Source organism: Antechinus flavipes, chromosome 3 (genome assembly GCF_016432865.1).
Source record: "Antechinus flavipes isolate AdamAnt ecotype Samford, QLD, Australia chromosome 3, AdamAnt_v2, whole genome shotgun sequence".
NCBI lineage: Eukaryota > Metazoa > Chordata > Mammalia > Dasyuromorphia > Dasyuridae > Antechinus > Antechinus flavipes.
In genome coordinates, this window is record NC_067400.1 from 519,487,031 (window position 1) to 519,497,900 (window position 10,870).

Below are 10,870 nucleotides of genomic sequence, written 5' to 3' on the forward strand. Positions count from 1 at the left end.
TGACACTGTGTCAAATTCAGAAGAAGAATCAAGGAGCATGAGAGATGAGCAAAAAAGAATAGCCATTGGATTTTTTTTTATTATAGCTTTTTATTGACAAAACATGTGCATGGGTAATTTTTCAACATTGACCCTTGCAAAAATTTCTGTTCCAACTTTTCCTCTCCTTCCCTCCACCCCTCCCCTAGATTAGTCATTGGATTTTGCAATTAAGAGATCCACTGATGACCTCTAAGATAGCAGTTTCAGTAGAATGGTGGGATCAGAAGCCAGACTGCAAGCTTATGGTAAAATATTAAACTCTTTGCAGGAATTTTTCAGGAAAGAGAGAAGAAAATGACAATATGAAAGGAGGTGATAGCATCAAGAAGAAGCTTCTTTTTAAAGGTTGGAAGAGCTTAGAATTTTTTGTTACAAACCAGTAGATTGGAAAAAAGCAAGCTAAGAAAGGGAGAATGATTGATGAGAAATATTCACAAAGGAAATGAGAAGTGATTCAGAACACAAGTTGGAGAGGTATTAGCTTTGACAAGGAGGTCTTCTCTCTGAGTCTAGAGTAAAGAAGCAGAAAGATAATGATGTAGAGAGGTTTTGAAGAATGGAGGAGGAAATGAGGGAGCTCTGGATAGATGGCTTGATTTTCTCAGTAACGTTGGAGTCAGGTTCATTTGGTAGGGATGGGGCAGATCAAGTAGAATTGTAGCTTTGAAGAAAGAGGACAAGATTTGGGATAACTGTTTTGAGGAGTATGATGGGAGAGATGAATCAGAAAATTGCGTGGCAATGAAAGCCCAATTGAGATTACATGCTATGAATTTGTAGTGGATTTATCCAAAACAATTTTATGACTCCCTCTGGTAGTATTCAACAGTTTCAGAGTGAGAAAGAGGAAAGTAAATAGTAGGGGTGACCCAGAGTTTAGGATTAGTAGGATAAGAACAATGGAAAAACAAAGATTAAAGGAAAAAAGGACAGTGCTTATTAACTGGCTGACTCTAAGGTCAAAACTAGGATGAGAACAAACAGACCAGTGCAGGGATGAGAGAATGGGAGAACAAGAGGAACAGAAGATACTGGATGTAGAAGTGAAGAGGAAAGGTAAGTTTAAAAGAAGTGAATTTGACCATGAAGAGAAGGAGGAACATGGGCTGAGAAAAGAGCAGCAGTTGAGTAAAGGGTCTTTTTCTTTTTTTATTATAGCTTTTTATTGACAAAACATATGCATGGGTAATTTTTCAACATTGACCCTTGCAAAAACTTCTGTTCCAACTTTTCCCCTCCTTCCCTTCACCCCACCCCTAGATTAGCCATTGGATTTTGCAATTAAGAGATTCCACTGATGACCTCTAAGAGACCAATGTGGGGGACGAGGAGGAATGGAGACAAAGAAAGAGGGGGAAATTAGAAGAGTAGAGAGAGAAAGAGCCAGGACAGATACAGGCAGGCAGAGAGAGAGAGAGAAAGAGAAATTGAGGAGGGGAGATGAAGGAACACACTGATGGTCTCCATATGTTCAGTGAAGTAAATGTTAAGGTCACTATCTGGAAAGAGAATTGGGGCTGAAGTTGGGGCCTTAATGAGACAATGAAAAGCTTGGAATAGCAACTGTGGGAAGTGTGACAGAATCAATAAAATTTGGTTATAATCTCACTTACTACTTGTGAGTCCATTGTTGAGTCAATTAATCTCTCCTAACCTTACTTTACTTATCTGTAAAATGAGAGAATTGGATTAGCTGATCTCTGATGTCCTTTTTCTAGTTTCAATTCCTAAGTCATCTCCTATGCTTTGAATGCACAGTTTCTTTCCTCTCCACCCCATCTGATGGAATTCCTCCCTTCCTTTAAGGTGCCAGATCATATGTCACTGATGCTGTTCCATCCCCAGATTTCTCATATCACTTTTGATGGGTCTCACTTTCATTTTTATCTCTTTCTCTAGTACCATAATTATTTTTGTAGTTATCTTCTTCATCTATTTCATTTGATTGTCTGTTCTTTGAAAGTAGGCCTTGTGTCCCATCTACCAGGCCCAATAAAGGTTTAAAAATGTTTGTTCAATTGAATTGAATCTCCATTCCAGACAAAACTGTTACTTATCACACACTGGGAATTCCTGTTCTGTATCAAAGTGAGCTCTGCCCTCAGTCCCAGTCTCATATTGACCTCTTAATCCAGACTCAACCTGTGCTCTCTGATCTTGGCCACTATTTGATCCCTGAATCCAGTCCTGGATGAGCCCTGATCTTGACCCCTGTCTGATCCATGAAACTACCTCCAGATTGGAACCAACACTGGCCTTGACCCTGGACCTCATCTGATCTCTGAATCTAGCCTAAGACTGACCCCTGAACTCGTTCCCATGCTGAACTCGGGCATCAAATTGAACTGTAACCCCACCAGCTTCCTCATAACCATTCTGAAAAGCAATTTGGCACTATGCCCAAAGGGCTATCAAATGGTGCATACCCTTTGACCCAGCAGTGCCATCATTGGGTCTGTATCCCTAGGAAATCATAAAGGAGGCAAAAGAATCTGCAAAATAGCAAAAAATGTCCGTAGCAGCTCTTTTTGTGGTAGCAAAGAATTGGAAAATGAGTAGATGCCCATCAACTGGGGAATGGCTGAACAAGTTGTGGTATATGAAGGTAATAGAATATTATTGTTCTGTAAAAAATGATGAACAAGCTGATTATAGAAAGTCCTGGAAAGATTTCCATGGACTGATGTTGAGTGAAACAAGCAGAACCAGAAATACATTGTACACAATAATAGCAAGAATGCGTGATGATCAACTATGAAAGACATGGTTCTTCTCAATGGTTCAGTGATCCAAGGCAATCTCAATAGATTTTGGACAGAAAATGCCCTCTGCACCCAGAAAAAGAATTATGGAAACTGAATGCAAATCAACACATACTATGTTCACTTCTTTTTCTGTTCTTTTACTCTCTCATGGTTTTTCCCTTTTGTTCTGATTTTTTTCTCCCAACATGATTCATAAAGCAATGTGTATTAAAATAAATAAATTAATTAAGAAAAAATAAATGGATGTATATCGATCAGAAGGAGTTGGGAAAAATATTATAGATGGTTCATTGTTGATTCTCCCCTTTTTCTTCTACCTGAGACTGCTTTGCATGCCAAACTTCAGCACACACCAGCACATGGCATTCCCATTTGGTTGTTCTGCTATCTTAGTTCTTCTCTCCCCAACTCCATGAAAACCCATGTGACCTAAACCCTTGGAAAGAGTGGACCGAAATTCATGGGGTCCCTGAGGACAAAAGAGAGATGCTATAAATATTAACCATATGCAGCAGATTCAGAGTAATAGCTCTAGGTATAACTATAAGCAACATGATCAGTCTCACCATCCCAGGTAGGGCATGTGGTACACCCTTAACACTGAGTGTCCTTGAACTTGGGTTCTTAGTTCTTGCTCTGCTTTTAACCTATTGTATGACTTTGAGTCAGCAAACATGTATTAAGTGCTTGTTTATTTGCCAGGTACCTTGCATTTCTGTCTTCAAGGAGGTTACATTCTAATGAAGGAGACATATCCTTAAAAAAAAATATATAAGGAACATGCAGAGGGATAGAAATAATCTTAGAGTGACGACTATAACCACTGAAGAGACTATGAACAGCCTCCTGTAGAAGGCAAAATTCAAGTTGACTTTTTGATTCTTCATCCTTGAGGGGTGGAGATGAGAAGGGAGAGCATTCCAGGTATGGGGAACAGCAAATTCAAAAATATAGTGGTAGGAGATGGAGTGTTGTGTGTATGACATAGCAAATAGTCCATAAAGACTTGAAGGAAGAGCTCTTGGAAGAAACCTAATTAAGATGTGAATTCTAGAAAATTAAGGAGGACCAAGTTTTTTTTTAAATTTTTATTAAGACTTTTTATTTTTCAAAACATATGGACAATTCTTCAGCATTAGTCCTTGCAAAACCCTGTGTTCCAATTTTCCCTCCCTTCCCCCACACCCCCCCCCAGATGGCAAGTAGTCCAATAGATATTAAACATAGTAGAAATACATGTTAAATCCAATATATGTATACATATTTATACAATTATCATGTGAACAAGAAAAAAAGTGAAGCAAAATAAAATGCAAGCAAACAACAACAAAAAGAGTGAAAATGCTATGTTATGAACCACACTCAGTTCCCACGGTCCTCTCTCTGGATGTAGATGGCTCTTTTCATCACTGAACAATTGGAATTGGTTTGAAGTATCTCATGTTGAAGAGAACCACATCCATCAGAATTGATCATCCTATAATCTTGTTGTTGCCATGTATAACGATCTCCTGGTTCTGCTCATTTCACTCAGCATCAGTTCATGTCTGTCTCTCCAGGGCTCTCTGAAATCATCCTGCTGATCATTTCTTACAGAACAGTAATATTCCATGACATTGATATACCACAGTTTATTCAGCCATTTCCAAATGATCGGCATCCAGTCAGTTTCCAGTTTCTTGCCACTACAAACAGGGCTGCCACAAACACTTTTGCACATGTGGGTCACTTTCCCTCCTTAAGATCTCTTTGGGATATAAGCCCAGTAGAAACAGTGCTAGGTCAAAAGGTATGCACAATTTGATAACTTTTTGAGCACAGTTTCAAATTGCTCTCCAGAATGGTTGGACCCGTTCACAATTCCACTAGCAATGCATCAGTGTCCCAGTTTTCCTGCATCCCCGCCAACATTCATCATTATCTTTTCCTGTCATCTTCACCAATCTGAGAGGTGTATAGAGGTATTTCAGAATTGTCTTAATTTGCATTTCTCTGTTCAGTAGTGATTTAGAGCACCTTTTCATATGGCCAGAAAGTTTTATCTGAAAATCATCTGTTCATTGACCATTTATCAATTGGAGAATGATTTGAATTCTTATAAAATTGAGTCAATTCTTTCTATATTTTATAAATAAAGCCTTTATCAGAATCTTTGATTGTAAAAATGTCTCCCCAATTTATTGCTTCCAGAAGGGCCAAGTTTTAAGAAATTTTAATGCCAAACAAGAAAGTTAAAATTTGGTCCTTGGGTTAGTTGGGAGCCTCTGGGATTTATTGAGTGTGTGTATGTTGGGGGGGCGGGGAGTGAGGGGGATATATACGTATGTGTATAAGGGATGGGAGGATAATATGGTCAAATCAATGCTTTGGAAAAACTACTTTGTCAGCTGATAGGAGAATGAATTGGAGTGGAGAGAGAATTGATGAAGGAGAGACTACTGTGTTTCCCTGATAATAAGATCTATCCCGAAAATAAGCTCTCCCCTTACTGTGTAAGATTCCTCTAAAATAAGCCCTCCCCTGAAAATAAGCCCTATTGAGATTGCTACTGTAGTGAAGGTGATCCCCTGTGCTACATGCTACATTATGGTACCCTCTATATGCACTGTTCCCCCCCCCATCCCCCCAGAAACGCACGCCGCGCTCGGAGCTGCATCCAATAGCTGCAGCAGTGAGTACGTCATCCTGTTCTTCCCCAGTGATTTGCTTGCTGGTACCATTGAGAGCAGTGCCGCGGAGGAGAGCTGAGGCAGGACAACATAAAAACCCAGTATGTAAGCGGGAGTGAGGGGGCATGATGGAGGATAAAAGGGGCACTCAGGGAGCATTGCTGTCGATGTTCATTAAAATAAGCCCTCCCCTGAAAATAAGCCCTCTGGGGTTTTTCTGTGCAAAAAAATAATAAGACAGTGTCTTATTATCGGGGAAACATGGTATTTAGGAAGCTACTATAATAGTCCAGACAAAAGGTGAATGAGAGTGAACATTTACTTAATCATCGTGTATCTCAATTTCCTCTTCTGTAAAATGAGGGACTTTGAAAATAGATGAATACTAATGTCCTTCTTGACTCTGTATTCTGATGCTTTTGGAATTTAAAGCTTAAAATACTTTAGAGATAAATTCATTCATAGTCATTTAATCCTGTCATTTAACACATAAATAAACTGAGGCCCAAAGATAGAAGGTGATTTTTTCCAATATCACATATATAGAAATGATAAAACCTTGATTCAAATCCAGAACTTTTACTACTACATATCACCCTTCCTAGTATCTGCCTTACCCTTCATCATTGGTTGTAGCTCTACTCTAGGGCTGGGGATGGGAAAAGAGCATCTTTGCTTTCTTTGCCCAGGGATAGCCCTTCTGATATTGGAAGGTAGTAACCTGTCTCTAGTAGTCTTTTTTCCTATGATAACCATCCCTACTTCTTTCAACTGAAATTCCTGGAGTAAGATACTCCTTCTTTTAGCCTGGGATAGCCAGAAAAAAAGATTAGAAAAGCACTATTTTTTGTTCTTTCTTTGTATCCCTAGGGCCTAGCACAAGATCTGGCACATTGTAGACATTTAATAAATGTTTGTTAACTTGATTAGAAGAAGGAAGACATTGGACACTTTCGTGATGGACTCTCTCCTTTTTTCCCCTTCCTTGATCTTAAGGTCTTACTTCATTCAGGAAGCTCTGTCTACTTATACTACTCCATGGTCGGAACAATCAATCAATCAATTAGCATTTATTAAACATCCATTAATCTACTATATGATTGACACTGTGATAAGTACTAGGAATACAAAGAAAAAGTAATTCCTACTCTCAATGAAACTCTTATTTTAATAGGGAGACAACATATACAAACATACATATATATACATATATAATATTCACAGAATATATACTTTATAAAGTAATTTTATAAAGGAAGGTATCAGGAACTGGACTTAAGACTCAGGAGATCTGGATTTAAATTTGAGCTCTGACACTTACTAGCTGTGGGACCCTGGACAAGTCACTTAAGAACCACAGAATCTCTAAGTTGGAAGAAAGCTGTCTAAATCAGGGATTCTTAACCTTTTTGTGCATGTGTCTTCAATCCCTTGAGGAATCAGGTAAAACTTAGGGGACTCTTCTCAAATCATATTTTTGAGTGTATAAAATAAAATCTACAAGATTACAAAGAAAACCAAAAATTGCAATATAATGAAAAAATGTAAAAATTTCCAAGTTACCTTCTTCTGGTTAAGAACCCAAGCTCTAGGGGCAACCAGGATAGAGTACCGATCTTTGAATCAGGAGAATCTGAGTCTAAATTCACCCTCAGATACTTACTGTGACCTTGAGTAAGTCACTTACCTCCAATTTCCTCAAAAATAAAAAAGAATCCCTACTTTAGTCAAACTTTAGTCTGACAAGTGCTCATCTAACTTCTGCTTGAAGATGAGGGTGAGAATATTTATTACCTTTAAGGTTGTCCATTCCACTCTGGGACACATTTGGTTATTAGGAAAGGTTTGAAACTTGCCTCCCCTCACCAGCCCTGAAGTCAGAAGAATCTGAGTTCGAATCTGCCTCAGACACTTAACAGGTCCTAGCTGTGTGACTCTGGGCAAGTCATTTAACTCCAATTGCTCAGCAAAAATAATAATAATAATAATAAAATAAAAAGAAACTTGCTTCCCTGTAACTTTTGCCCATTTCTCCCAGTACTATCATCTCTAGTCAGGAGGAATAAATCAGATGTCTCTTTCACATAACAGGCTTACAAATACTTGAAGATAGACATCATATTCCCTTGAGTCTTCTTGTTGCTCAACAGTCCCAGCTGCTTTGACAGATTTTCAAATGGCATATTCTCTAGTCTTTTCCCCATCTTGTTTGTAACTTGAATATCTTTGTTCCAATTCTCCAGTTGTGATCTGAGTGGGGCAGAGGAGAAATAGGACAGTGGGCTATTAGACTGGATTTTTGTTCAGATATGTGGTAAAGTAATTGACCTCCAAGGTTCCTTCCAACTCTGAAATTCTGTACTGTGATAATTGGCTCCCTCCTTCTAGTCATCATGGTCCTCAAAGATTGCTCTTGTTTCCCTTCTCAAGTTGTGGCAGCTTTTGGAATGCAAAACACAGTTTAGGTTTTAAACCTATCTTACTGTACTCTATAATTGCTTAATTGCATGATTCTTGTCTCTTTAACCAGAATTCCCCAAGGAAGGGCCAATGTAGCCACAAAGTGGTCAAGCCCAGAGGCTAGGTACATGCTTGGCACTCAGCATAGATAGGTTGATGAACAAATTGATGGCTGGCATTTCCACCAAAGAATCCTCTGGGATGGGGGTCTTTTCTGACCTATAGGAAATGGAGCATGAACAAATTCAATTTTTCAGAATTATTGGGGCCTTAAATGGATTCCCTGGATTTATGTCAAATGACACTGGGTCCTAGAATTGGCCAATTGCTGCCTTAGAGGATGAAGTGGGAGAAAAAAGAAAGGGAGAGGGAAGGAAGAAAAAAGGGAGAGGGAGAGAGAGACAGAGGCAGAGACAGAGAGATGGAGACAGAGTGATAAAGACAGAGAAAGACAAAGAGACAGACAGAGAGATGGAGAGAGAGAGAGAGAGAGAGAGAGAGAGAGAGAGAGAGAGAGAGAGAGAGAGAGAGAGAGAGAGAGAGAGAGAGAGAGAGTTTGCTTTATAATTTCCTGAAAATAATTATGCTTCCAATTGAGGTGACCTCTCCTCACTGTTTCTTAATTGGTTCTCTTTCAAAAACAATTTGATGAATAGAAAACAGAATGCTGGAGAGGGAAAGACCCTTAGAACATAGACTATCAGAGAGGAAGGGATCTTTGAATGTCAGAGCTAGAAGGGGCTGTAGAGCATATAATGTCACAGCTGGAAGAGGTCTTAGAACACAGACTGTCCAGCTATCTTCTGGATATTTCCACCTGGATGACATTTCACAAATTAGAGCACCATATGTCCAAAATGGAACTTATAATCTCCCTCCCTAAATCTTCCCTTCCTTCCAATTTCTCTATTTCTAGTGGCCCTTCTATCTCTGGCACTAAGGTTTGAAAACCCTGAGCGTCTGCATTTCCTTCTTTTCTCTCATAGTCCATATGCAATTGATTGCAAAGTCAGTAGATTATGGGTGACTTTGAATACCAGAAAAAGGAGTTTGCACGTTCTCTTTTAGGTAATGGGGAACCCTTGAAGATTTTTGAGCAGAGGACTGATGAGCTCAGAGTTGGGCTCTGGAAAGATTACTTTGGCAGTGTGTGCAAGAGGACTGGAAGGACAGATGCTTTAGGTAAGGAGGGGAAAAATAGGGATTCAGTAAGAAAACAAGGGTTCTGGGAAGGGAACAAGAAGTTAGTGTTACAGTGTCAGTTTCCTCACTGCTCTGGAGGCTTCTCCCTCCTCATTCTACTGTCTCGTTTCAAGATCAACATGTCTCATTTCCCAGGAAAGGGAGACAGGTCTCTTCAATCGCTACATTGTTAGTTTTTCTCCTTTTTGATTCACAGAATCAGGCTGTGGTGAGACTCAGGATCCTTGATTTTGGCTTTTGCTTTGGTGGAAGTGGAACACATTATAGCTATCCACAGACATATACAGACAAAAAAAAAAAAAGAAATTGTATAATTGTAGATTCAATTTTAAAAATTGTCAAATTGATTCCCCCCACCCCAATCCTTCAGGATCTTTATTCATAAAGATAAAATAGACCCTGAATTCAAAGTCAAAAAAAAAAAAAGACATATACAGACAAGGAAACCCATAGACAGGTCCTAGTTTCTCTCTCTCTCTCTCTCTCTCTCTCTCTCTCTCTCTCTCTCTCTCACACACACACACACACACACACACATATGGGGCAGCCAGGTGGTGCAGTGGATAGAGCACCCACCCTGAAGCCAGGAGGACCTGAGTTCAAATATGTCCTCAGATACTTAACACTTCCTAGCTGTGTGACTCTGGGCAAGTCACTTAACCCCAATTACCTCAGCAAAATAATAATAATAATAATACATATGCTTAGATATACACACAGAGACTATCCCCCTCCCACCCAGTCACAAACACACATAGAGGCACAGATACACAGACCCACACCTTTCACTCCTCCCTTTTCAATTTTCCAAGCCAATTTGAAGGTGAATTCTGTCAGGCAGGAAGTACAAATTCTTTAGGATAAATTCCTGAAATAGTAAGCCCATCTACATTAATTGTGGCCATTGTTCCCAGGTATCTGAAGGGCTGTCATGGGGATGGAACAAACATTCCCCACTTGTTTATTCCACCGTGTCCCACAGGATAGAACTAGAAACCATAGGGGAAAGTTGCTCATATCTCTCCTTGATATAAGACAAAAGCTTCCTAACCAAGCTGTCTGCCAAGTGGAATGGGAGATGGTGGGTTTCCATCCTGGAGGTCTTCAAGAGGAGCCTGGAAGACCCTTCTGGAGTCTGTTTCAACCTTGAGCTTCTAGGAGCCTTGGATTCAAAATGCCTGCTTTTCATGTAATCGAGAAACAAAGCTGACACAGCCCCTGAGAAGAGCAGGAATGAGGAGCCCGGGCTTTAGGCCAGGGAACAGTCAGGGCCATAGCTAGGTTATTATTTATCATTCTGCGACAAAGACAACAACCTTTACTGATTTAACTTTTTGTGTGACTTTAGGCAAGGTACTTAACCCCATCTGGGCCTCAGTTCCTTCCTTTGGAAAATATGGGGCATTTACAAGGTGGTCTCTAAGGTTCTTTCCTTCCCTAAAATTCCATATTCTAGAGTCCATTTCACCTTTTATATTCTAATTTTGGACGATCTGGTGTTTTATGTTTTAAGTTTCTTCTGTCCTATAGTTTCTGTTTCATGACTCTGAAACTCAACCCCATCCTCTCTAGTCCTACATGCTTCTCTGACTTTGGGTGAAAGGAGATGATTACTGTTAATAACTTAAAATGCTAAAATTTTTACAAATGTGTTGTTGCTTAGTCATTTTTTTAGTCATGGCCTACTCTTTGTGAACTATGTTGGGGTCTTTTTGGTAAAGATACTGGAAT